Raw genomic sequence first — 25,278 nt, 5'->3', positions numbered from 1 at the left:
GAGTATACTCCAGGACAGTTGATGTGGGTGTTAGAGCCTGTGGCTCCCAGGGCCCTCCATGACAAGTGGAGAGGGCCCTATCCAATCTTAGAAAAGAAGCGTGAGGTTACCTATTTTGTTGACCTTGGCACCCCCAGGAACCCTTATAGGGTCCTGCATGTGAATAGATTGAAACGCCACCATGACAAGGCAGACACGACCATTTTACTGGTCACTGATGAGGGTGTGGAAGAGGAAACTGAGCCTGTTCCAATCCTGACCTCCTCTCCACTAATGTGCAAGATGGGTCAGTGGAGGAAGTGGTACTCTCTCCCAAATTGACAGACCAGCAATGCAGAGACTGTAAGCAGGTGCTGGAGCAGTTTGCTGGCCTGTTCTCTTTGACCTCAGGCATCACTGAGTGGTGTGTGCACCACATTGACACTAATGACAGCCAACCTGTCAAGAACAAACTGTACAGGTTGTCTAACCATGTCAGAGCCAGCGTTAAAGCTGAGATTGCTAAGATGCTGGAACTGGGGGTAATTGAACCATCTGAGAGTCCATGGGCCAGTCCAGTGGTGCTGGTAACTAAACCTAATCTTCAGGGGGGACCCAAGGAGTTAAGGTTCTGTGTGGACTACAGAGGATTGAATGCAGTCACAAGGACTGATGTTCACCCTATACCTAGAGCTGATGAGCTCATTTATAGGTTAAGTGCTGCTAAGTACCTGAGTACTTTTGTTTTGAATTCCGGTTACTGGCAGATTGCCCTCACTGATGGAGCAAAGGAGAGTTCGGCATTCTCCACACCAGAGGGACATTATCAGTTCAAGGTAATGACCTTTGGATTAAAGCATGCACCTGCCACCTTCCAAAGGCTGGTGAACAGGGTCTTGTCTGGGTTGGAGCAGTTCAGTGCAGCTTACCTGGATGGTTGTATGTTGTTGCAACGCATTCCGTTGCAACGCATGCTTTTACCACGCATGCGTAACAATGCGAATTCCATTACCATGCATAACATTTACCAAGAAAATGCATTTACCACGCATATCTTTACAACGATTTGCATGCTAATGGCATATTCTTGGTAAAGGTTATTTTCGATCCCTGCCCCAAATACTTTTACTGCTCCCCTGCGCCCCCCAGCTCTCTTTTTTTATAATACCCCTTCCCTGTACCCCTGTGCGACCCCCACCCCCATTCCTTCCAATAAATTCCCCTGTCCTTAACATTAAAATGTTTGCCCTGCGCGATTCCCCCATCCACAAACCCTTTTTTCAAATTCTCCTCGCCTGAACCCTATAGATTTACCCCTTCGCTACACATCCCCCTCATTAATTTCTTATACTAAAATCCCCCTTACCTCTCTAGGTCCTCTCTTCTCTGTAAGCTCTTCCGATCTGCATCGCATGTCGTAAAGAGAAAGCAGAAGTGTCTTTCCGTTTCCCCTAACGACGTCAATTGCTTCTACATTGCAAAGGAATCAGGTTGTGTTATGTAATGTTAAGCTTTATTTGTAGAGCGCACGTACACCAGGTTGGTTTCTTGGCGCTGCTCTGAAGGTGTTAGACTAAGGCATTACTAGTATGCCTGCTTAAATAGCCATGTTTTCAGGAGTTTGCAGAAGCTCATAAGGTCTGTGCAGGATCTGATCTCCAAAGGCAGGGAGTTCCAGTATTTGGGGCCTAGGGTGGCGTACCTTGTCCCCCCAGCGCGTTTTAGCCTGAAAGGAGGTGTGGTCAGGAGATGCATATGGGCAGATCGCAGATTGCTGGTGGGAGTGTACCTATTGATCAAGCTGTTGATGAATTTTTGGGTTTTTGTTATTCAGGGATTTGAAGATGATGCATCCCACCTTGAAGGCGCATCTCTGGTTATTGAGTGCCATTGTAACTTCTTCAGCAGAGGGTTATTGTGTTGGCGCCTGTTTTCTTAAAGGATCAGCCTGGCCGCCTGGTTTTGAACCATGTGAAGGTGTTTGATGAGGTAGGCCGGAATGCCAAAGTAAAGGGTGTTGGCATAGTTGATGTGGGATATTACCATAGCGAGAACTGCCTGTATTTTTGCTTCCTGATTAAGGAACCTGCTGAATTTTCTTGTTTTCCTTAGCTGGAAACAGCAAGTTGAGATCACAGATTCAATTTGATTTTTCATGGTCAGGTCATTATTGATTATGACTTCCAAGTTTTTTGCAGATGTAGAGGGGAGGGGGTTGTCTCAGTTCTTTAGGCCAGAAGTGGGAGCTCCAGGGGTTCGATGGGCCTCCCGTGAGGATGACTTCCGTTTTGTCCGGATTTAATTTGAGGTGGTTGATGTTCATCCAGTCACGGATGAACAACATTGTCGTCTGGAATTCGTGGACAGTGGTAGGGGAGTTATTGATCGGGAATATAAGTCGAAAATCATCTGCGTAGTTGAAGGATTGGACTTTCCTTTCTTTTAATGCATGGATCAGTGGGAGAAGGTATAGATTGAATAAATGAGGGGAGAGTGAGGAGCCCTGGGAACACCGCAAGTGTTTTTAATCTTGACGGGTTGTAAAGTTTCCCAGGCGCACCGCTTGGTAATGGTTTCTTAAGAAGGAGCTTGTCCATTAAAGGTCCGGTCCTTGGATTCCTGCAACCATGATGCGGTCGACCAGGGTGTTGTGGTTGACCGTATCAAAAGCGGCAGAGAGATCCAGTAGCACTAGTGCTTGGGGGGATCCTTCGTCCCCTTTCTCTCGCAGGGAATCCAGGACTGACAGTATCACTGATTCTGTGGAGTGAGCTAGGCGGAACCCTGCTTGATGAGGGTCCAGGTAGTCTGACTGCTCCAGAAAGGCAGATAAGCCTTTGGCTATGTGGGCTTCGAGTAGTTTGCCAGATAAGGGAGCAGTGAGATGGGTCGGTAATTGGTGAGAGTTCCAGGATCAGCTTATGGTTTTTTCAAGAGGGAGATGACAGATGCCTCTTTGAAGGTATCGGGTACGTAGCCATGGAATAGTGATTTGTTTAAGAGGGCCATGGCTGGGAATGCTTCCTTTAGGATCCAAGGGGGGCAGCAGTCTCTAGGAGAGCCAGATTTTACTTTGTTGATAAGGTCTGAGAAAACTTCTTGGCTTATCATTGGGAACTGTTCTAGCCTTTGTGTGTTTTTAGGTTTTGTTTTGAAAGTGGGCTTTGTGCATATGGGGATGCTTGCTTTGATAACTTTAATTTTGTCAATGAAGAAGATATTCAGAGAGTCGCAAAGAGATTGCGAAGGTGTGGTTTTTAAAGCCATTCTGTGAGGGTTTGATAGACCATTGATTATTGAGAAGATGTCCTTTGATCCGTTTTTGAAGGTGAGGATTTTAAGTGAGAAGTATTCGGCCTTTGCAGTCAGAATCGTTTTATTGTAACTTCTAAGGGCTGTTAAATAGGTGTTTTTATCGAATGTCTGACACAATGTCGATGTACAAAATATCTACCTACAAAAATATCGCAACAAAAATATCGATGTCAACAATATCGACATCTTAGCTCCAAAAAGGTAAGTACAACAATATCGGAAGAAAATATTGATGTCAAAAATATTGTAATTAAAAAATACTGCTTTTTTAAATAAAAAAATATGTAAAATAAATTAAATAACACATAAATGTAATAAACATAGTTAATTTTTTTTATAATATTTGAAATTAATAAATTATATACATAATTGAATTTAAAAAAATGTATTAAACATATATATATCAAATATAATATATACTTCCCTAATGATACCTTTTAAAAATTATTTTAGTAACTTATAAATAATCAAAAATATTATACAAACAACAGTAGGGAAAGTGTTGGAGAGCGTAGGGGTAAAAATTACTATTCCCACTTCAGAGAGTGCAACAGTAGGGAAAGTGTTGGATAGGGTAGGGGTAAAAACTACTATTCCCACTCCAGAGAGTGCAACAGTAGGGAAAGTGTTGGATAGCGTAGGGGTAAAAATTACTATTGCCACTCCAGAGAGTGCAACAGTAGGGAAAGTGTTGGATAGGGTAGGGGTAAAAATTACTATTCCCACTCCAGAGAGTGCAACAGTAGGGAAAGTGTTGGATAGCTTAGGGGTAAAAATTACTATTCCCACTCCAGAGAGTGAAAGAGTAGGGACAGTGTTGGATAGCGTAGCGGTAAAAATTACTATTCCCACTCCAGAGAGTGCAACAGTAGGGAAAGTGTTTGATAGCATAGAAGTTAAAAATAAAATAGTTATCAATAAATTAATATTTTAAAATATTTTAGAAAATTAATTATTAAATAAATCTAAACTATTTACAAATATAATACATATTTATTAAAAACATAACTACCAATGAATAATTAAGTAAAAATAAATTAATAATAAATACCAATTAATAATCATTAATTACTGATTAATAATTAATTAACAATAATATATTCAACAAAAACTATTAAGTAAAATAAATTATTACCTAATTACATTTAAATTACTTCCCAACCTACTTCCCTATAAACTCATAACCTGCTACAGAACATAATTATCAATTAATCAATTAATAAAAAGTAATTAACAATTAATAATTAATTAATAATAATATAATTTACAAAAACTATTAATTCAAATACATTATTACTTAATTACATTTAAATTAATTCCCACACTACTCCCCTATAAGTCCATAACCCGCTACAGAACATAATTATCAATTATTAAATTAATAGAAATGAATTACAATTAATAAAAATGTATTACCAATCAATAATTAATTAACAATAATATAATTAACAAAAACAATTAATTAAAATAAATTCTTACTTAATTACATTTAAATTACTTCCCACCTTATTCCCCTATAAACCCATAACCCGCCACAGAACATACTTATCAATTAATCAATTAATTAAAAATAATTACCAATTAATAAAAATGAATGACCAATTAATTAAAGTTAATTTATAATTCCTAAAAACTAATAATTAATTTAGTATAATTAAATTACTTCCCACCCTATTCCCCTATAAACCCACAACCCACTACACTACTAAAATACAAAATGTACTTAAATTACATAAACAAAAAAAATACCTATTAAATACATAATAATATACATAAAAATCATATAAAAATTGTTATTAGTAACATCGATATTACTAACATCGATATTAACAAAATCGATATTACTTACCTTCGAAATTCTGTCCCATCGATATTAAAAATATCGATATTACTTACCCTCTATATTCTGTCCCTTAGATATTTAAACATCGACATTATTGTATGTCGATATTTAAAAATCGATATTTTGTCTGCCTATCGTTTTTGTCGTCAGGTGGGTATTTGCTTCTCCATTTCTTTTCTGCTTGGCGCAGAGCAAATTTTAATTCTTTTAAGTCAGTGGAAAAACATTTCTGGGCTTCGTGGCGACGTGCTCGTTGTATTTTCCTAAGCGGGGCATGTTTATTGCTGGCTGTCAAGAGCCAGTCTGACAGGTTTTTCTCACTCTCATCTATAGAGAATTGGGTGATGGGGATTGTATTGGCCAGGGTTTTGAGACATTGACATTTGGAGATGGTGTTCCAGCTCCTAAAGTATCCAGGGTCAGGTTGGGGAATTTTAAGTTTGGCAAGATTATTTATGGAGAATTTAATAAGATGGTGATCTGACCAGATACAAGGAGTTACACCTAGATTTGTCATAGTCAGGTTTGTGGACCATACCTGGTCTAATATATGCCCTTTAATGTGTGTAGCGGAGGTGATGTGCTCTCTAAGGTTTAGCCCCTTAAGTAGGTCAGTGAAATTTCACATTTCACTCTCCACATTGTGTTAAAGTGCTGCTCAAATTCGACTTTGATGCCAGGAGCACTGGGTAAGAAGGATCTGCAAATTTCTGCAGATTCAGAATGCCTAAAGTCTCCCCTAGTTGCACATGGGGTGGGGGACCTGTAAAAATTACGGAAATACTTATAAAATATTTTATTATAAGCCCTGGTGCTAGAAAACTGGCCCAAGTCATTTTCCCCATTGCAAATCTCATGGCCCATAGGTTAACATGGTTTGAAATTATTAATTAATAACTATTGATAGGAGTGGACTAGCCTGACCATTCAAAGACTTCCCAGAATGGTAGTAGTAAATCAAACAGTATTTTATTGTTGAATTTCTCGTAAAGTGTACATACAAGAAGTTGTTATGAGACTTTCTTGTTTTTAAGTCCAAATTCAGCCTTCCTGTGGTCTGCCCTGATTGGTCAGAGTTAAGTGAATTAGCCAAGCTGCTTTGAAGAGGTGATAAAGAGCCCCTGGAGTTACCAACACTGCTGGGAGGGCAGTGTACTTGTCCATAGGAAAGCCAGGCCAGAGGGTGGTTTCATAAACCATGCTCTTCAAATACATAGGGGAGGTCTGGGTGTCAGTTACACTTTTACACTCTTGACCCAGTGTCAGGGCGAGGCTTAAAGAAGGTACGTGCAGATGGTAGGGGGAGAGTCTATGGAAATAAGCCATACCAGGGGTTGTGTTTAGCCAGCTCTTACATCCTTGTTGGAAGATCAGCCATTATGGATTTGGAAGATTTGATGCACTAGTGGACGAAATAATGCCACACTCTACAGGAAGTGGTCATAACTATGAGGAGTTACCCAGCTCTCATTGGTCAGAAGTGACCTGTTGCTTGACCCAGAGAATTTTGAAAAAGTATCTGAGAGGGGCAGAGCCCTCCAGATCTGCTGCTTGAAACTTACTGAAGCAAGAAGTGCCCTGTTGAGATGTTTTGCTGTGCAAATATTTCTAAGGCCTGACCTCTGAAGACTGCACCAACTGAAACTGCAGCCCTGTGGATTACCTTGCTGCAAAAGGAATAAAGAGTGGACTCCCTGCAAGCTACAGGTTAACAGAGCTCACCTGGACATCCCCACAAAGAATTCCCAGCCTGGGGTACTAGAGGATTTGTAAGGGTTTTGTTCAAGTGAATTGCGGAATAGAAGTTTCACACTTTCAAGGACCCTCTTGGAGATTCCAGAACCTTGGATTGTGTGTTGGATACTATGGGACACACAAGCAGAACTTCAGGAAGGAGTTCTAACTGGACCCCGCCTAGCGGTGAAGGCACAACACATTTGGTGAGATTCTCCAGAACAATTTCTTAATTGTGTTCCTGTCAAAGAAAATGAAATGACTAAAAGGGGCACTGTTGGTTTCTAAGCACTAGAAAGTGACTACTCTTTAAAAATTCATATCTCGGGTTCCCTGTAGTGGATTATTTTCATTTTGGTGTCATTTAAAAGATAACAATATTACCAATTTGTATAAATTGGTGTTGGCTTTTTATTTTGTTGTTTTCTGATTATTTACTGAAATAGTGTTTTTAAATGCTTTACATACCTGTCTTTGAAGTTAAGCCTGTCTGCTCGCAGCCATGTTACCAATGGTTAAGCATGGGAATAATTTTCTAAGACCTGTGCTGGGTCCTACCATGTGTTAGTGGCATTATTGTCAGTGGCAGACCTACATTCGCCCCTATCAATAACCCACTTTCCAACAGTAAGGGGTCCATTAGGATGTCGGGCGGATTTCCTCCGCCAAGATGGCGGAAGCCACCGCCAGCCTGGCGGAGGAAATCTGCCCGACATCCACAGCCCAATTCCCCCCCCGCCATATTAGTATGGCGGGGGGGACCGCGGTGGTGAGAAACACCGCCCGCATGTTTTCCGCCCCGGTCGCCTTGCGGCCGGGGCGGAAAACTAGTAACATGGTGGCGGTGTCTGTTAGACACCGCCCGCCATATTACAATGGGCTTTCACCAATGCATTTCCGTGGCGGCAATGCCGCCACGGAAAGGCATGCGGAGACTCTCTGCGGCGGCCCGTTGCGGGCCCCCTGGGAGTCCCTGGCTTGGGGGGTTGCACATGGGGGGTACCTATGGTACCCCCCTGCATTTCAAAGTGCAACATGGCAGGCACCGCGCGGTGCCTGTCATGTTGCGCTTTGAAAAGCACAACGTGCACTTTTAACATTGCGGCGGGAGGAGATTTCTGCTCCGCCCGCCGCAATGGTAACCATACAGGATGCGCCCGCATGTGTGGCGGGCGCATCCTATTGCCCTGATCAGGACCCCCGCCCTTATGGCGGGCGGTCCCGGGTCCCGATATGATGGCAGGCAGGCTAAGTCCGCCCGTCATCATAATGGGCCCCTAAGTGTTTGGATTTGAGCCTGGGACTTTGTTTGCTTTTGGTGGTGATGCCCCTTTCATGTTCCTAATGACCGAGTAAGGCATAGATGAAAGATTTGAGTTCTTCGGATTCACATCTTTGAGCCATCTCAGGGGACGGGGGTATCCTGGTTAAAAAAAGGTTTCCACTATGACCCCCTATTCAATTAATTTTTTGCTCTCGTTTAAGACTTTCTGGGCTGTTTCTGCGTATCTCCAAGTGACCTTGGTTGATTCACTGAGATTCCCTGGTGCAGAGCTGATGAATTGAATAGACTCAATTTCTGCAGGTAGGATCCTTTCTAGTGCGGGAATATGCTTTATCAGCCTGATGATGATCCCCCGGTTTAACATTTCTTCGCTTCCCATTAACGATATTTCTAGTGGAACAAGGATACACTTGGTGATGTATTTAGGTGGTTTGCTGATGTACTCTAGTCAGCGGACGTCAAGTAAGTTGGAACTTCATAGGCCTGGAGCCTGTTAGGGGTAGGTAGAGCTAGTGTGGGATTGTGTTGTGGGATCTGCTTGGATAAGGTAGCATATGGGCGATGCGGGCTTCATCAAGCATGGGAGTTCTGAGATTCCTCCCATGCTTGCAGGGTCCTTACCAATTCTTTTTTCCTGCTATGAAAAGTACAACCACCCTTGATTCTGGGCCATTTGAGGGAGGTAATGCCATGTTGTGATGTTAGGGATTGTCCTTTTTAAGGGAAGAGTGCTTTCTGACTTTGTTGTTCAGAGAGTTAATTCAGAATTTTCATTTTCATTTTTCGTTGCTTCTATGTGCGACGGCTGGAATGCCAGGACACTGGCTGGGAGTTCGAAAGGGATGTGATGGTTTTCTGGAAGGCCTGCTATGGCAAAGTTTGCTGTGTAGGACTCGCTGTCTTGATCCAGGGACAGAGCGGAGTCTGCGGTGGGGGCCATTTGAGTCTCAATGTCAGGGTTTGCTGATTTAAGTACTTGGATTTCAAAATTGATTTGTTCAGATGTTGCCTTGTTCACAGGTGGAGGGTCTCTGTTGTGTCGTCCTAGTCTAGGACCTGTGTTGTCAAAAATGAAATAGTTCTGTAACCAGTATGTCTTTGGCGAGTTTTTTTTGTTATTTAAATTTTGGGCTTTGTTTAGATTTTATTTTGCATTCTGTTATGGTGGTGAGATAGTCACCTTCTTTAGTAGGCGATTGTTTTTGCAGTGGATCATCCTTTTTGCTAGCAGCTTCTGGACTTAGTCCATTTTGGTCGACAACTTCATTCCTCTCTCCCTTTTCTTTTCTCTGGGGTTGCCCCGCTGTGTGGTGCTAAATGAGCTGTTCTGATGGTCTGAGGAGGACTGCACAGGCCCCTCCACTGTCAGTTTTGTTTGTTCAATTGCCAAAGTTTCCCTACTGAATGTCTCACATTCCTACCATGGGGGTTGTTCCACGGTTGTTTTTACCTTCTTTATTGATTTTAAGTCCTCAATAATCCCTCCCAGGACCTCGGGTATGGTGCTCAGTTTCTCCAGAACGGGGGGAAAGTTGCATTGTGTCATCTTGAGCTCTTTTAATAAGCATATTCAAGTCGGTAATTTTGTAGCCAATGCCGGCCACATGGACTACTACAGTGTTCAATAACTCAATTTGTACATCCATTTTAACTGAGTGGTATACCAAGGCGTCGACCATTGATTGGATGGTTTGCAGCATGGAGGGTCAGTGGCCATTGTTTGACTGATCAGTTTGCCATGATGCTTTTCGAGGGACAGGCCCCTGGGTGTTGCTAGGATTTCCTCTGCTGTACTCTGTGGTCCTACTCTGAGACGTATGAGGCCAATAGTTTGTTCCACTCTTCTTGCATTAGGTAGAAAATGAATTTTCCACTTCAGTAGTATTCATTGCCAATGTCAAGTGGCCTTGGGCAGTGTTGTTCCATACCTCGCTTTTTGGCCCTCCTGAGCCATCGTTGCCCACCAGTTCAACTGTGTCTTAGGGGGGGGTCACTTCTTGGGCTGAGCCCCACTGTACAGTACGAGTGTTGATTTGCCAGTTGCTGGGAACTCCTATTGGGGTTCTCCAAGTTGCGGTAGGACTGTGTGTTTAATTGAGTGTTAGTGTTGTTGTCCCTATCCACTACTAGAATGTTTGAGCTGTTTTTGCTGAGGCTCAGCTTCACCTTGAGATCCTTTTTCTTCGTTGGAATGTCATGGCTCTAGGGGCTCCCCTTGTTGCTTCCCCCAGGCCATCAGGAGTTCCTGAAAGATGACCTGAGATGTCATTAGACACGCTGATAAAGTGATCAGGTGCGGGACCAGAGTTGCTACAGAGTCACCAGGTAGAGTTTGGTTAGGAGTGTGATCTATTGTTTGTATGAAAATGGAAAGTGTAAGAGGGGTGGCAGCCCTACCATTGGTGTAATTGTTGAGCACATTGCGGCGCTTGCACCCTTCAGAAATTGGAACTGATCTTAGGCTGAGCATCAGGGAAAACCCCTGTCTTACAGATGTTTACTTGTTGTGCTGGCTATGGATTTCTTTATTTTGCTTCTGTGTTGTAGGGAGTTTCTCATTCTCCCCTACCTCATAGTTGGCTGTGATGCCACTGAAACACAATGCTGTGGTGCTGCAATTTTACAATGCTGAGATGGCTAGGCTGATTGACAGGACGAGTTGGTCCGCAGTCTTGCCCTGGGTGGTTCCGTGCTGCACTGGCACTATACTGGTTGTCAACCCTTTGATGTGACAGACTTTGTAGCAGACTTTGTTTATTGGTAGCCCCTTAGGTTGGGTTCTTTAGGTATCCTTGAGGTTCCCCTGCATGACTGATGTTATCACAATTTCTGATCCTGATGGATTTTTCAGGACTCTAGAAATAATAGGCCTGCTGGGTAGCTGATCATATGACCTTTTCTAGGAGTGCTGCCTCACCCCTCCCTATGCGGGACCTCCATATGGTGTTTTGTTTGCTGTCTTTGGTTAGGATTGATGAGGCACAAACACACATCGTTGTTGGGTCGCTGCGCCAAGCCTAAAAAATGGAGGAGGCAGGGATTGCCTATGCACCAGTGTGCCTGTCAACCAGTCAAGATGATGAATTGATTAATTGGCTGGGATAGGCTGCTAGCAATATATTGACAATGTTGCAGCTGTTGAGTTTGCGGCGTTGGGAAGTTGAGCTGGAGTGCTGGCACTATGCCTGTACAGTAGTTGTTGAGGTCCCCAAGTTTGCAACTGGTTGTCAACTACTTTGTCCAGTAGGTCAACCCACCATGGGAAAGGAGCAGCAGATGAGCAGTGGAAAGCAGTGGAAAGAAAGGATGGGGCATGGCAGCAAAGTGTGCAAGCTCCACCAGCACCTGGATTGGGGGGCTTCCGATCATCGTGGCCCTCGACCCTGTGGTGCAGTGCTTACTATGCTGCAGCCCCTCCCCTCGAGCTCAAACTCCCACTCCCTCTCCCACTCTGCCTGCGCTCTAGTGGTGCTGCCCCTCCACCCTCTCCGCTAACTCACCTCTGGACAGCCAGCTCAGCTGCAGGAGGAATGAGCAAGGTGGAAGAGCTGGAGCGGAGAAGGAGAGCGGGCTTGTAGGTGTCAATAGCAGCTGCAGGACGTACCCCTGTGTGCTACAAGCCATGGGCCTCTGGCTTGTTTTGCGAGCCCTGCAGAAGCCTTGGCCTTGGCAGGAGTTGAAGCTGGTAGTACGATGCCAGAGTTCTGTTACTCCCTCGGCTGCTGCTTCCTGCTGGGGAAACATCCTTTACAACGCAACTTTTACCACGCAGTGCCTTTACATCGCAACTTTTACAACGCAAACCATTACAACGCGTTGCGCTGGGGGGCGCTCTAGGATAGGGAATAGATTTAATTTACTATTCAACACCTTCCCTACTATCCACGGGGACTGGAGTTGGAATAGTAAATTAAACTATTCACTATCCAGCACCCCAAAGCGATATGCGTTGTAAAGGAATGCGTTGTAAAAACTGCGATGTAAAAGCATGCGATGCATAGAACGATTAGAAGTGCAGCAGTAGGAGTAGTCCCATCTTTTTGCTAACTTTTCATTGGAAGCAGGTGGGAGTGTCAAGTTTACCCTCAAAAGGATTGTAATTTAAAATCCTCTTTAAAGGTAAAGTCGGATTTTAAATCCCAATTCTGAAATTTTCACTTTTATAAAGTTGCCATTTTCTTGTCCTAACCATTTGGGGCCTCCTGCAGCTTGTGTCCTGGGTCGCATAACCAAGTGCAGTTGGCAGTTGCTCTTTGTATATTCCTCCTAGACAGTGAAACAAAGGGAGAATAGGAATTTACAAGATAGGACATCCTGCCAGGATGGGAGAAGAGCTGTCCCCTACCCACTTACATTTCAAAGGGGCTGCCTCAATTCTCTCATAAAGAACTTGACACCAGTCTTTTGTCACCCAAGACCTGCTGGAGCCGGGGCAGGGAGAATGGAAATCCCAGAACCAAATGTGGGGAGAAGGCTAGAGGTTTGTCGCACTTAAAAGGCTGGTACCACACTTAAACATTAGACCCTCAGGGGAACTCTTCAGCACACTCCTGGACCTGTGAACATTACATAAAAAGGACTTCCCTGCTGCCAGAGGACTGCTTTCCTTGTGTCCTGCCCTGCTCTCTGAGAAGGAATACTGTATATGCTCCCTTCATCCCAGGCTAGCCTGAGTGACTCCAAGGGTCAGTTGGCCGTCCTCCTATTTTGAGCTATAGGGTCACAACAAGCTCCAGAGGTCTCCCTACAATTCCCATATGACCTGCTTCAACTGGACATGTCTGGACTTGCAACTAGACCTACTTGAGCTCTGTTGTCTTTTGCAAGATAAGTCCCTGATCTTAAGAGGTGCCTCCCAGGGTCTTGGAATAATGGATGGCATCAGAGTGCACTCGAAGTTTGAAGTTTATTTTTATTATGCTTGATTGAGTAGCGGCTCCCCCCTCCCAGCGCCTTGTGACCCTAACGGGTGAGTAGCGCGCTATATAAATTTGTTTGATTGATTGATTGATTGATTGATTGAATAAGTAAAACCATTGCATACAAAGGGTAAAATATCTTACAATTTTCGATAAAATCATTGTAAAAAAAATTATAATAAATTCCCTTCTTTTTGTCTGCAACGATAATTAGAATAACTTGTAAGATTTTACATCACTTTAAAATAGTGCTCAAATTATTAAAACATTCTGCATGCTAGCCATGTTGACTGTTAATATTATTTCGACAGTGGCTATTCTTGTAAAGTTCAAATCAGTTCTTGTAATGAATAGTCTCTTTGCCGCTCAGTCCGGTGCTTCATTCTTTTTGCGGTTATGTTGAGGAATTTAATTAGCCGGCAATTTAACTGGACCAGCTCAGGGTTAAAGCACAGCATTAATGCTTGTCTGCACGATCTGGCTCCGTACTGTTTGAACGCTGGCTTTAGCAGAGTCATCCTTATGTCTTTTAAAGTATTACAGATGCATATAGCATGAATTGCGTCTTCAACGCCGCTGCCGCATAAGCAATAGAGCTGGACGCCTCCCTTTCTCTCCCATGGAGGCAGAAATTGATTAAAGGGGCCAACCCCCAGTCGGAGTCTTAGGAATTTTTCCTTGATGTTAATTTTTGATCCCATGTTCAGGTAGGGCTGGGGTTTTAGCATTTTGTGTGTGTGTAGGGCCATCCAGCCGTGCGATCGTTTGGCTAATGTTTTTTTGTCCTCTATTGCGGATCGTAAACGAGTTACCTTTGTCACAGTTTTTTTTAATGTTAGATTGTTTGCCTGGACATCACACAGCTCTGTTAAACCTAGGTGTATAATAGATTCCTGGAGATAAAGACTCGCTGGTTATTTTCCTGGGTGGGAAAGTTCCGTCCAGAGTTGGCCGTTCAGGGTTCCCTTTTCGTCGCCTTTAATTTTATGCCAACATTTCGCATATGTTCTCATGCGTTCAAGGGCAGTTTTTGTAGCCCAAATTCCAATCGTATTTGGTCCGGGGAGACCTTTTCTGGGGAGTTGGAAGATTGCTCGGTATGCGTTGGATATTATATTGTCAAGAGTTGTTGCATCTTTTCCCTTCAATGCTTCGCTCCCGTAACTAATAGTTGGATGGAGTTTTGCTTGCAAAACCCTTAGCAAAGGGTCAAACCTCATGTCCGGTAAACGCTTCTTTAGGGGCTTTATGGCTAAGTAGGTCGTTACCCCCTTTCTCCTCAAGGCTTCTAATTGCGGTTTTGATGAGTTATTTTGGTCCAGTATTACCCCTAGGTATTTATAGCTTACTCCTTGTTCCAAACGATGACCGCCGAGGAACCAATTAAGGTGTTTCTTCTTATGGTAATTAACGGCCATTATTTTTGTTTTATTGTAGTTTATTTTTAGTGCGTTTTCTTGTGAGCATTTGTGAGTAACATTCAATAGATGCTGGAGACCAATTGGGGTACTACTTATCAGAACTAGGTCATCCGCAAATAGCAGGTTTGACAGAGTGGCGTTCCCTAGTTTTGGTGCGTGGGCTACGCAGCTGTTCAGCTTCCCTGGTAATTCTGCTGTCCTGAAATGGTTCTCATCCTACCTTTCGGACCGCACACAGCAGGTCTTCACTCCCCCATTCTCCTCTCCTGCCAGACCTCTCAAATGGGGAGTCCCACAGGGTTCTTCCCTGAGCCCGCTCCTTTTTAATGTGTATTTCACCCCCCTGGCCAAGCTGATTGCACAGACGGGGATCAAATCCACTTCCTACGCTGATGACATCCAGCTTCTTTTTACTTTCAACTCCCCTTCCACCTCAGCTTTTGATCCACTGAAATCCTGTCTCAGGGACATCTCGAGCTGGATGGATGCCAATTCCCTCCGACTCAATGCTGGAAAAACAGAGATCCTTTTTTTAACACACCATCCCCCCTGGATTCTAGTATTTGGTGGCCAGAAGACTTGAGCCTAGCTCCCACCCCTAAAGACTCGGTGAGAAATCTTAGAGTTCGCTGGGACAATCAACTTAGCTTTAAAAATCAGGTACAAACTGTAGCTACCTCCTGCTTCGCTAAGATTAGAACCATAAAACGTCTTATCAAATACCTGCCGGCGGACTGCCGTAAGACTGTGATCCAGGCACTGACCATATCCCATCTTGATTATGCCAATGCCCTCTACCTTGGTATCACAGCAGGCCTCTGCCATAAACTCCAGACGGTCCAAAATGCCGCCGCCCGGCTGGTGGAGAGAATCCCGGCTAGACACCATATCACTCCCCATCTCCGCAAATTGCATTGGCTGCCCATAGTTAAAGATGTGTGTTCAAGGCCATGACATTGGCCTTCCGAGCATCAAAAGGCAGTGGATCGGCACATCTGAAAAACACCCTGCGACCCTATGCCAACTCCAGGACTTTACGTTCTAATTCCCTCCAATTCCTGGAAACTCCCCGATTTAAACGCTCTCGGGCAGGTGGGAAAACCTTTGAGGTCTGCACCTCTCAGCGCTGGAACAAGCTTCCACTAGCCCTACGCACCTGTCAGACAGAATCAGCTTTCCGTAAATCCTTGAAAACACATCTATTCTCCTCTTAATACTTGACATCTGACCCTATGACCTCTATTTTTCAGAGCTCTCAGCGCCGGGACGCCCCGTTGGGGCCGCTGCGTGCTCTACAAAACTCTCAAATAAATAAAAAGAGATTGAATAGCATGGGGGCTAGAACACACCCTTGTTTAATCCCTTTTGATGTGGGAATTTTTTTAATTTTTGTAGACCTTCACCGAGCTTTATCCTGACCCATGTTTTGGTGTGTAAATTCCTTAATTGGTGTAAGAGGTTTGAAGGGATCCTACAGCCATCCAATTTTTGCCAAAGTTTTGTACGGTCAACGTGATCGAATGCTGCAACAAAGTCTATGAAACAGAGAAAAAGCGGATATTTTCCCTGTTTGGCTGCGTCCATGAGCAGTGTCAGGGCCATTATATTTGTTATTGTTCCTTGCCCTTTACGAAATCCAGTTTGTGTTAGCGGTATTATTTGGTTCTCTTCAGCCCAAGTGGTTAGATTGTTTAGGAGGAGCCCTGCAAAATATTTAGCCTCGATGGCGATCAGAGTTATTAGGCAATAGTTTTTCGGCACTGCCCTTGCTCCTTCTTTATAGATTGGGCTTATAATTGAGCCTCTCCACGAGTCAGGAATTGTAGAATTTCTAACTGCATACTTAAAAACAGGTTCATGTGCGTTGCTCCAGTAGTCCGGGTCATTTTTAAACAGCATTGGCGGAATGCCATTGGGACCGGGGGCTCCTGTCAGTCGACCACTTGCTATTTTTTTAGTTATCTGTTGGGTCGGTTGGGTGGTATGCCCTTCCCTTAGTCTCCATTTGGCATTTTGTGCGGAGGTTACAGTTGTTACCCGTTGTTGTTGATTTAGTACTAATCTTTCGCTATCCTCAGAGGAGGGTAGGCAGAGTAATGTTGGCTCCTTTGCTGTTCTGCTGGAACTCTCAGGGCCTAAACATTTGGGGTGTATGAGTATTTGAGCTGTGTCATTAAAATGGTTAAAGAGGAAGTCTGACCAAACCTCTTCAGAAATGTGAGAGTTGATTCTGTGGTGATTTGACCGATATATTTTATTTACAGATTGCGAAAATTTGGCACTGTTTTTCTGTTTAGGATCGTAAATCAATTTAGCCCAAAATTCATTATTCATGGTCATTTTCCTGACCCATCTTCTTCTCTTAAAAAGGGCATTTGAGTCACAAAGAGACTGCTGCAAGCCTTGTTTTCCCGGTGCTTCCGGAATTGTCATAATAATTGATTTATTGTTGACTTCAGTTTCTTGGGGACTGGGCTCTTTACTGTCGTAATTTCAGGATCATCTACATTCTTTCATTGTGGGCCTTTATTGGTAGAAATTTGTTGCCGAGGGCACAGATGAATTTTTCCCAAGTTTCCAACGGCTGGCTTAAGTTGTCCTGTACTTGCTTAAACACTTCTCTTGCTACTGCTGCTACTGTTTCTATGTTTATTGAGTTGCACCTAATACGATTGAGGTTTGTTGTTCCTACCGAAACAGTGGATTTGTCGACCTCCTGGAATAATGTTGATGCAGAATGAAGTGTCATTTCTTGTGGCATGTGATCGCTAAGTGTGTTGTTGCCTATCCTGTCAAACATGGATAATGTAGTGAATGTCAAATCTAGGAAGGAGAAGGCTTTGGATGAGATGAATGTAGGTGCTGGGGGATTATCTTACTTGAAGCGGCTATTAACTGACCTCAAGTTCAGGTGCTCTAATTCTGAGAGTAGATAGCTTGAACTCTTTGTTGGTTTGGTTTCCTTTGAGGGGCCTTGAGTCGGGATTCCCCATGTACCAGTCAGATCCTGTGTAAGGTCATCTCCCTGGCTATTCCCTAAAAGGTGCATGTTGAAGTCACCTGCCAGGATGATTTTGTCTGTATCCTCCTCTTCTATTATTCTTGTTACTTCTTTAATCATTTCCTTGGATGTTTGTAGCTTATGTTTAGGGTGTAGTTAGATGTTTATCGGTATTACCTTCTGTGCTGTCTGATTAAGAAACAACTTAACCATTGAAGCCCGAATACAGCTTGGAGAGGTAATGTGTATTTTTATAGGGTACATTTCACCAATTTTTGTTATAGAAGAGAGGAGGAGTAAACCCCCCGATTGGCATCCAAATATGGATCCCTTAGCAGCGGGGATTAAGCTGGAGGTATAGCCCTGTAGGTCGAAGGATTTATCTTCCCAGGTCTCCTGGAGTAAAATGATGTCGAAGGTTTTAAGATAGATCAGGAAATTGTGGTCGCTTAGCTTGGAGTTTAAGCCGTTAATATTCCAGGTGCAGATTTTAACTTTGTTGGAGCCCAATCGAGGGGATGATGGAAACGGCGTCCTGTGTCAATTTAGGTGCGTTAAGAAAATAGGCCCAGAGTGAGGTAATAGCAATTTACCGAATGGTAAATACCGAATTTTACCGATTCGGTATTTACAATTTGGTAATTGTTATGTAGGTAAATAATTCGGTAAAAATACCGAATCTGTAAGATTCGGTAATTACCGATTCGGTAATTACCAAATCGGTATTTGCCATTGATTCCTATGGGCCTTGAAGCCCATAGGATTCAATAGAAAATACCGAATCGGTAATTACCGAATCGGTAAAATTACTGATTTTACAAGGGGGACAGGGTGTCACTTTGACACCCTGTTGCACCCCTGTTTTGGGCTTGTGTGCCTAAGGGCATGTCTGTGTGCCACATGGCACAGGTGTACATGCACAGATGTGCATGTACACTGTAATTCGTTATTTACCATGGAATAGTATTCCATGGTAAATAACGATTCGGTACGGGCCTGTGGCACTGATTACAGTGGCACCTACATATTGATTTACAGAATCGGTATATTTACCGATTCGGTATTTTACAGATTCTGTAAATCTACCGAATCGGTAAATATACCGATTCTGTAAATAATATGCCCCCTACATGTCAATTCCCAAATACCACAGACCGGTAATTGGCGAGCTACATTTGGCCCATAGTGCGTTGTAGCCCTTGATGGCATCAGAGTGCACTCCTCTAAAGGAAAGGGTGAAATCCTCAGGTTTTCGGCTATTCACAACCACAAACTGTTCGGGTTGAGATCTTGCCAACCGAGATGACTGCCAACGCAAAGCTCCAGGGGAACCCAACTCTTCAGTACTATCTTGCACTGCAGTAATAACCAGCAACACAAGATCTGCACTTCGTGCCTCAGCAATGACAACCTGTGCTAACTGCCATCATGAAGCTCCAGCAAAGATCACCCAGAGTGCCCAATGGGATCTTTGCACTACAGTGATAACCGTCTAGGACAGCAAGCCTGCTCTTTGCACTACATCGACGTTCATCCTTGACGCTCTCTTTGTGGCCTTCTCCACTGGGAACTTGACTATTCACGCCGGTATTTGAGAAGGCAACTTTTTCAACTGGATCAATTTGGTCCCTGTATCTGGGCCCATGCTCCAGCATGGTCAGCCTGAACTTGTGATTTTCACCCAGTCTAACAAAACCAATTGAGTGCTAGTGGCTTTAAGTTTGTTGAGCATTATACTTACCTACAACATTGAAATTGCATTTCTCTGGTTCTAGTGATTGCATTGTTGCCATTTTGATCTCATTTTATTTATTCAATTTGTGGAAAAGTCAGCCCATAACGCACCTGATGCCCAGGCTGCTGGCGCAGGACGCCTCTTAGTTCCCATCTTGAACAATTACCAAATAAAGAGACGGGCGCTGGAAGCAGGAAAACAAGAACAGAGTTTTATTTCTTATTAGGAGAGCCTGTCATTTCGGACACTCGCATAGTGTCTTCAGGAGGTGCTCTCTCCTTCCTACCCACCACACCAAGTTTCTCTGAGGCTTCGTCTTTTATACACATGTTTATGATGCACAAACATTCCTTATTGCAATAAAGACGCTTTGAAGTAGGAAAAGGCATGCTTGGAATCCCAGCTTCAGGCCTATTCCCATACCAGTCGCTCAGATGTCATCCTCCCCTCCTGAATGTAACAATAGATTGTGATCTCTCAGCCGGACATTACACGAGGGCAGGAGGGGATGATCAGATCAAAGGTTGGGCAGGCGATAAGATCGGGGACTTCGGCTGGTGTATCACGGTTTTGCTATGCTGGGCAGGAAAAAAGGGGGGGGGGAAAATCCACGAGGCTTGGTCTTAGGACTTGGGACCGGGTCGAAAGGCCAAGTGCAGCTGGGGGGGGTCGTCAGCTGAGGGGAAGGGTGTTCTTGGGAGGAAATGGGGGGTGTGGGTCAAGCAGGAGTGTTACTTCTAGGGCAGGGTCACGCAGAGGGAGAGGGTCTTATGGCCGATGCATGAGCAGTGCGCGCGGGGAGGGGTGCCGGGAACAAACGGGCAGAGAGGCCATGGTGCTTAAAATGGCTGTCGTGTACGTGTGTGCAACGGTCTATGCTGGCGGGATAACACAGTCAGTGTTTAGCGATATCCGTTCTGCTTACAACAAGGGGTACAGTGAACACAAATGAACGCCGCTTATGTGCATATACATTGCCATTTTCAACAGTCGTCGCTTTTTTTACATAAGCTAGTTCATTTCTATACAGTCGATACGATTGGCGGAATGCGGTACATATGATTTTACATTTGTTGGGTTATTCATACAAGTCTAGAGATCGGCATAATACTTAGTCGGGGTCAATCAAGAAAAAGGTTCCGACACATTATAGAATCAGGTTCTGACTTTCTCTCCGGTGACATCAAAATACAGTAAAAAGTGCTCTGATACCTTCGGGTCTTGTCAGTGCTATAAGAGACTTTTGGAAAACTAAATACATGAGTGACCGATGAAACATTTTTGAAAGCAATACAAAATGGTTGAGGGAGGAATTCAGTTCGATACAAGCAATTAGTCAAGGGGTGGGCAGAAAGTTCAGGAAGGGGGGGGGTCTTCGTCACAGTGTCTTTTTAACAGCGAGCCATCACTGGTAGGCTCTGGTAGTCCGTCTTCTTTCGTTGGCGCTGTTGAGCACCGGCGGTGGAGCTATAGGTCCAGCTCGGATTCATCCTTACGCGTTGCAGGGTGCGATCAGTCCTCTGCTGTTAGATCACAGTCCTGTTAGATCACTGATCTTCTTAGGGGTGCCTCATGCTGGGCACCTGCGTGTCTTTCTTCTTCCGTATTCTATCTAAATGCTGCTCTTCTTTTCTGAGTCAAAAGTTCTGCGAAAAGGGTGATGTTGTTGAATAATCAAGGGAAGAGAGGGCGGAGTGGGATCAGATCTTTGAACACACCAAGGGACCAAAGGAGCAAAGGACGACGAGCAGGCAGGCCCATCAGTCGGGCTCAAAAGGGACGGGGACTTCAGGCACGAGTAGGTCAGCAAATCGAGGGCTTCAAGGCAGCCCTTCATTCCTTCACCTGCCGAGTTTGAGAGTGGTGCCTCTGCGACTCCACCTTTGGTTGCGGTCACACGTGCTTCATGATCTGTGGCCAGGCTGTGCGTCATGTCCAGCTCCTCTCCTCCGGTGATTGTATCTTTGAATGGGTACAAAACAAGTTTTAGAAAAACTGGCAGGAGAAGACATTTATACATCTCAATTCCGTCCCCAATCCTAAGTAGGTGGGGGATATGTTCATCAGTCACAGTCAGAAGTCATCACTTATGGAGTATGTAGGAGGGCATTTCCACTGAATTCATAAGCCTATTTGGCGTTCATTCGTGACGTACGTGGAGAGAAATCGGACTCCCATTGACAGTGTATTCTATCAAACTCGAAATCGAGTCCTTAGGTAGAGACTCGCCCTTTTTCTTTTTAACCCAAGTACTGACAATCTTACATTTCCCTTCGGGGTCGGCAAACTCTGGCAAGCAGGGGGGTTATCATCATGAGAGGGGGGCAGAGGTTAAACATGCATTTCTTGGGGAGCGACGGTTAATCAAGGTCATCAATTACGCTTCAGGGATAGCTGATATGGAGCTGGGGTCAATCGGGAGAAGCGAGGACGCTTTGGACAGGGAGCTGGGGTCAATCGGGAGAAGCGAGGACGCTTTGGACAGGGAGCTGGGGTCAATCGGGAGAAGCGAGGACGCTTTGGACAGGGAGCTGGGGTCAATCGGGAGAAGCGAGGACGCTTTGGACATCCGCACTTAAGTGCAGAGGGGTGAGGCAATCTGGGCATTGGGGATTGGATTTCTAATGAACTGAAAAACAGAAAACCATTGACGTTATAGTCCCCCTATAAAAAGGCCAGATTAGGGGACATCAGTCGTCTTACCTGTCCTTTCTTTCATTACCAACTCGGGTTCTATCGTTTTGCAGAAAGGAGAGGTAGTAATATGGCAAGTTACAATCGTTTTAGTTCCTGTCAATTTTGCTGAACACCTTTGTGTTCGAAGAGACCCAATTAGGTTTGTGCCGGTGAGGCACAACGTTACCACACAAGGGAGGAGGGAACGGGGGGGGGCCCTCAGAGAGAGAGAGAGAGAGAGAGAGAGTCGTCCGCACTCTAAATGAACCATTCGGTACACGTATGACATAGAGAGAGAGAGAGAGAGAGAGAGAGAGAGAGAGAGAGAGAGAGAGAGAGAGAGAGAAAGAGAAACGTGTACAATAACGGGCCATTCAGTGCGCACACAACACAGAACAGCAGGGGTCAAGTAATACGGAAACACAGGCAGAGGGACGACGTAGATCCATACATTACGTACACACAAACTCAGGCGGGGGAGACAGTACATGTATTATTTACAAAAATCCGAGACAAAACATAAAACAGTTATTGGCCAAAATGATCTCTTCCTGTATGCTGCGCATCCTTAGCATCCTAAGCTCTTTTTACCCTTTTCTTCTCTTTTATCGTCGGCTGCCTTCACTGGTGGCTTTGGTTGCATACACTTATATGCCTTTGGCAATTGGTCAAGAACTAACCTGGTCGGGCTAATGCTCACGGTGGGCTGAGGCAACAGTGGGCGTCAGTTGGGAGAACAATAGGGCAGCTTTGAGTTTCATGTCTATGAGGGTGCGAAAAGGATGTAGTAGATTTTAAACACTGGCAACATTCCTAGTCCTCCAAGCGGAGGGTACTTGGGTAAACCTCACCTCGGCATATTCCTTAAACTTTCCCTATTTAGTTAAACGTATTCATTAGTGCACGTCATTCCTGGTTGTATTATTCGGGGTGCCAAGCGAAGTCATATTTTGTAGTTTCCGCTTCAGGCTGTCCTCCCAAGCGCTAGGTTCAGGGAGAGAAACAGTTATGGTTCGCTCGTCGTGTGTAGGTACCATAATCGAACCCCTTTTTCCCATCTCTTTGTCCGCTAGATCACCTTTTTATTTTTCGTACTTTAATCGACGTTCCGATGTGACCTGCAGAAAGAGGGAAAAAGAAGGGGGGCGGGGGCAGCATTTTTGAAAACACATCAGCGCGCATAAACTCGAAAAGGCTTTTACTTACTACATACTCGGGCTATCTCCACTGGACGCAGTCCCTGTCAACTCGGCGTTTAAGCCCAGGTGGACCATTTAGTGTGGGAGAGATGATTATCGGAAGCCTGTGGATAGCATAGGTCGCCCAAGTGTGGTATTACGGATCGTGCGCTGGGGGGGGGGTCAGAACAAAGGGCAGTCGGTGCAACGTGGGGGGGCGAGCTCGTGCTCTCCTTTGAGGAAAAGTGATAACCTACAGTGATACGGGGTCGCTTGTCGTTCGTACCAGGGGGGGGGATCAGGTGGCACTCCTTCGGGGCGACTTAGGGGCATTTTTAAAACAACTTTCCTGATACAGGTAGCATATAAAGTATAGGCTAAATACCAGGATCTTTAGCGGTTGCTTTAGGCTGTACAAAAATGCAAAACACATACAACAAAAACCTGGACCGTTCATATTTGCAATATTTCTGCGTACTATACTTTTTAACCATTAACTAATCGAGCTGAGCCATTTCGCCTGTAATTTAGTTATATCGGAAATAGTGGTCATTTATTCGAAACTTACCAATTTACGCGTGACAACTACGTTTGCTTTTTCCAAAAAATCTTTAATAAAAATGTCGGTGCATAAATACGGGCCTACAACCCGTGGCCCGGCCACGGAGCAGGCTGGAACTGTACATGTGGGGATACTTATTAGTGGAAAACCTAATGGAGTCGGTGGTCGTTGATTTCATAATAAAAAGTGCGACAAGTACAATAAAATCATATCGAAACTTCAGTGTGAGCGAGTATCATAAGTGTTGAAATTCGAACTTTCAACATTCATGATGCGCCAAAACTTAACAACAATTCATTGTCCGAATGTTCAATCAATACCCATCTCATGTTAATTCATTGTCCGAACACATAATCAGTACCCATCCCATATCAATTCATTGTGTTTTAAAAAAACTGCATACATATCTCATGACACCAAGGCTGAGCAATCGGGGTGCAATAAGGAATTGAAAGTTTCATTTGTACCAGCGCCATTTTGGGGGCAGCCAGGCAGATCCAGGCGTAGTCAAAATCTCCACCAACTCGTGGTTGGCCCAGAGCCTCCTTCGGCAGTCCAAAAGTTCCGTTAAAGGGCAACAGAAAGGATCGGCAGTATGAACCATCAGTCAAAGGGGGAGGGAGGCAACAATTTTTTTCTACCGGGTCATACTGGGTTTTCACCGGAACTGATCCAAACTGTAGTCTGCAGGATTTTAGTCATTCAAACTGAGGCTGGCGCTAGCATGGGAGCGCCGACGTCTCGCGGCTACATTTTCATTATTCCGCGGGCAATCATGGCAGTCATTCCCCATCGGGGGTGTCTGCAGGGGTCGGGGCCCCCCGTGGCTCCTATAGAATCTTCAAAGTCGAGGAGAACACTTTTGATTGTGGGACTCATTTCTTAATCAACAAGCAACCGGGCCATCTCTTCACGCCGGGCCTGCTCCTGCAGGGTCGACCGCCATTTTATGAGTGGACGAACCCTCGTCGGGTGAGTGGAGCGTTGGGGGTGCCGCTGGGGGCCTCCACCTGGGGAGGTGGGAGAGGCTCGTTCGCGCCGCCTCTCCCTCCCAGCGCACCCCACGCCGTTTTTCTCGGCGCTAATATTCATGATGGCCGGACCAGGCGATGAGAGGGGGGGGTCGGAGGCATAGGCAAGACATCCCCCCCCCCGGTGGCCTGCAAGGCGCCGCTTCAGGGCCGAACCGGGAGCTTCTACCAAGCCGTGGCTGGACCAGGAGATATGAGGGGGGGGGTCGGTGGCATGAGCAAGACATCCCCCCGTGTTGTCGCAGCCATTATTGAAGAAAGAAGAGGGGACGCCCTGATCCCGTCGGCCTCGGCTCCTCTTCTGGCCCACCTTATGTGACGACCTCCGGCCGACGGCTGGCAGCAGGACCCGCCCTACACGTGCCGAAGATCTCGTCTTCCGGATGGGCGTAGCCGCGAACCTGTAGCACTTCGGGAGTTTCCAGAAAGGGGGTAGGTATCTGCTGATTTGTATCTATCTCATGTTACCGTCATTGGGGCGTGGCAGGCGGTGGAACAGACATGTTTGGAGCAGTGAGGGGTGGCGAAGCCTAGTTGCCTCGTGGCCGTTGCGATGTCAAGCTTGGCTTCTCTCACCATTTTCATGTTTCTTATTACGG

The sequence above is a fragment of the Lissotriton helveticus genome, chromosome 2_2 (assembly GCF_964261635.1).
Source record: "Lissotriton helveticus chromosome 2_2, aLisHel1.1, whole genome shotgun sequence".
NCBI lineage: Eukaryota > Metazoa > Chordata > Amphibia > Caudata > Salamandridae > Lissotriton > Lissotriton helveticus.
The sequence above is the reverse complement of the archived record's forward strand: the minus strand, read 5'-3'. Positions refer to the sequence as shown.